Source organism: Delphinus delphis, chromosome 11 (genome assembly GCF_949987515.2).
Source record: "Delphinus delphis chromosome 11, mDelDel1.2, whole genome shotgun sequence".
Lineage (NCBI taxonomy): Eukaryota > Metazoa > Chordata > Mammalia > Artiodactyla > Delphinidae > Delphinus > Delphinus delphis.
Window position 1 is genome coordinate 26,523,499 of NC_082693.1, and position 3,910 is coordinate 26,527,408.

Here is a 3,910-nt window from a genome sequence, read left to right on the forward strand (position 1 = left end):
AAAGTCTCTTGCCATTTAAGTAACATATTCACAGGTTCTAAGGATTGGAACATGGACATCTTGGAGGGTCATTATTCAGCATAACATGGTTTCCAATTAGATTCAGCCAATGGGGGCCACTGACAAGAGAAGAGAGAGCATGAGGAGAATAAGTTTGAAGTATTTATTCTACTTGTTCTCTCCCTGCTGGTCGTTGCATCCTTTTCTGAAGGCCAAGGCTCCTGTCCCGGGTCCCTTTCCTCCAACTTGAGCTACTTTCTTTGCATTCTAACAGTTGCTCTTTCCCCTGGGCCTTTCGGGCCCAATGGTGGCAACTGCTCCAGGTTCTTACTACCCCTGAGAAGCTTTACCATCCTTTCTCGTTTCCTCTTCATCCTGCACACACCATTACAAACAGTGCTTTTTTTGCTTCTCAATTACCCTGTTGTTTTGGAAGGAACTTGACTCAGAACAGCAGGGCAATGGTGAAACAACTATGTTAAAATTATGGTGAAGATGATGATGTTGATTATTTACTTTTAGATAAAAAATTGTTCCCTCTTGGTGTACATAATCATTAGTCTAGGTTCTTTATATCTCCCTATAAAATATCTAGTTTAGCTTCCCTGTTTCAGCAACACATTTTATAGTCAACCCTAGTAACTGTTCAAAAATCATCTTGTATTTAAATATTCCAACCATTCCACTGCCTTCTTTAAAAACTTGTAGCTTTGTGCAGTGACAGTATCAGAGCCAATGAGGTTTATCCAAGGTGCGATTATTGCTAATTGAAAACTTTTCCCAATACCCTGTCGGGACAACTTGAAAAATAGTGAGCATTGGCAATTTTTGACAGTTTCCACGGAATCTGAATTTAAAAGCAAACAAACAAACAAAAACAACAACTTGTGATGCCACTTCCTCCATTAATGTGAAGTGATTTTCTACCACTTCTAAAACTACTTCTCATTATTCCCTGTATCCTTCCTACTGCCAGTTGGTTGAAAGCATTTATAAGGAGTAGATTTCCTTCCCAGTGCCTTTTCTGCCATAAGCAGGACTCACTTCCCTCTTGTTTAACCACACTCAGAGTCTTCTTTTGCACTAAGACCCAAAGACTGATAATTATCATTGTTCTATATGGAGCTTGTTTTAACATGAGATTAATGACTGAACTGAAGCTGGGGGTTTTGCAGAGAATTTCGGGCATCAAAAATCTGTGAAGAAGGACATCTTTAACACAGCATCACCTTATGTTTCACCTTATGACCAAACTACCAATCCAGGTCCCAGACGTAAAATGAAATATTAAATTTTTAAAAAGATGTATTATCTGATGCTTAATTGTACCCACAAGAGAAAAGCAAATTAAACTTAAAATGATATAAAAATTTTCACTTTTTGGTTTGGTGAATAATTGATGGGAGTATACATTCGTAATATCTATAAGGAACAAATTGGCAATAGCTCTTATTTATTAATTCTTTAAAAACATTTTTGGCCACTCTGTACAGCATATGGGATCTTAGTTCCTCTATGAGGGATCGAACCTGTGCCCCTTGCAGTGGAAGCACAGAGTCTTCACCACTGGACCACCAGGGAAGTCCTGGCAATAGCTCTTAAAATTGAAAATGCACACATCATTTGACCCAGAAATTCTACTTCTATAAATATTCTCCCAATTGTGCAAGTTGACCTATTAATAAGGATCTTTATCACAGCAATATTTATAATAGCAAAAAGAATGAAAACAATCAAAATATTTTTCAATAGGAAACTGGATAAATAAATTATGATACCTATGCTTAATGGAATACTATGCAGCTATTAAAAAGCCCATTATATGTATTCATTTGGATATATCTTACATACAATGTGGCTATAAATCAGAAAATTACGGGTGACATCCAAAATTCACATAATGGGATAACACAAAGGATCAGATTGTCAAATCAAACTCAACAAACCAGAGAATTACCTAGAATCAAGCTTCTCTACAGTTTCAAGGATACAAATAATCATGAGACACAGGTGAAGTAGGGTAGGATCTGGGACCATCAACACAGCTCTGGCCAAGATTAACAGATGAGGTTTCTAAGCAATGTGTGCATCACATTAAAACAAAAGTCATTTTAATCATGAAGTATCCATTTTATACCCAGGTAGTTACATAGCTTACATGATATTTTCCAGGAAGCCATTTCCTAAATTCATAGATTCCAGGTTTGGTTACCATAAGCAATCATAGACAACTAGATATATTCTGCTAAAAGCATGCCATAGGTAAGGACTCTTCAGCCAGCAATACCACTGGCTTCTTTGCCACGAGGTCTATTTAGTAGAATGATCATAAGAAAATTAAACCAGATCACCTCCCTTCTTTCTTTCCCAGAAGTGTCTCCTAGAAACAAAAGGGAATTAGTTGCAGACCTGCTGCACAATAACCCTTTCTTTTCCATATATCATTTTAAATATGAATTAAAATTGAGTGGTTCTGAGAATATGAGAATAACATGGGCTTATATTAGTTTAAAGGTCTTTAAAATTCAACAAGACACTTATATGTCTTAAGATACAATTAAAGTCCTTTAGAATTAGAAGAATACATTGAACATATTTTTAAATATACATGGATAAAGTAACAATGCAATCCAAATTTAAGGGACCTATAAACTACTCTGTATATCCAGAAAGTCTTCTGTTCCTTCACCCTCCAAAGTGTACCAAACAACTTTTCTTTCAGTATATTTTTAGCTATATTCTGAAATTTTACTTTTTCCCCCAACACATCCTTGATAATAGGAGCATGTTTCAATATTAAGTTGAACCATACAAAATTCCTGATACTTGATTGTGTTGGCCTACAAAAACAACAATCTCACATGGTTAAACCTAATACTATGTGGACACTACCCTATTTTACATTTTTTTTTAAGCAATAAAATTTTTAAAAATTAATTAATTTATTTTTGGCTGCTTTGGGTCTTTGTTGCTGTGCACGGGCTTTCTCTAGCTGCAGCGAGTGGGGGCTACTCTTCCGTGCAGTACATGGGCTTCTCATTGTGGTGGCTTCTCTTGTTGCAGAGCATGGGCTCTAGGTGTGCAGGCTTCAGTAGTTGTGGCTCACGGGCTCCAGAGCACAAGCTCAGTAGTTATGGCTCACGGGCTTAGTTGCTCCATGGCATGTGGGATCTTCCCGGACCAGGGCTCCAACCCAAGTCCCTTGCATTGGCAGGTGGATTCTTAACCACTGTGCCACCAGGGAAGTCTCCTATTTTACTTCTAAATATAAGTCAAATAAAATATGTAAGGAGCCAAATATATAAAGAATATTGTAATGGTACAATAAGACAAGATTTTGAAGAAGAAAACAACCTTGGTTCGAGTTGGGAGACCTTAACTGTAGTTGCTCCTTCACTACCTACTAACTGTAAGTTATTTATCTCTCATAATTTCAATTCCCTTTCCTCTCAAATGCGAGTTTAAATGTAGATGATTAAACCACAATGAGATACCACTTCACACCCACTAGGAAAGCTATTACATACAAAACAAAACAGAAAATAACAAGTACGGGCAAGGATGGAGAGAAATTGAAATGCTGTGCATTGCTGGAAGGAATGTAAAATGATTCAGCCCTGTGGAAGCAGTTCGGTGATTCCTCAAAAAGTTAAGCATAGAATCACCGTATGATCCAGCAATCCCAGTCATAAATATACAACCAAGAGAACTGAAAACAGATACTTGTATACTAATGTTCAGGGAAGCATTATTCACATTAGCCAAAGGTGGAAACAACCCAAATATCCATCAGTAGATGAATGGATCAACAAAACATTGGACAATAATATTCAACAAAACAAAACGTGGTATGTATCCAATGGAATATTATTCGGCCTTAAAAAGGAATGAAATTGTGATCCATGCTACA

The 3,910-nt window shown here is 36.8% G+C and overlaps 1 non-coding gene across 1 annotated transcript; it reads left to right on the forward strand.

Annotated features, from left to right (window-relative positions):
* Positions 1-706: 706 nt before the first annotated feature.
* On the forward strand, positions 707-847 carry LOC132434613 (U4 spliceosomal RNA). Its single transcript, XR_009521337.1, has one exon. It is a non-coding gene; the product is annotated as a U4 spliceosomal RNA (small nuclear RNA).
* The last annotated feature ends 3,063 nt before the right edge of the window (positions 848-3,910 follow it).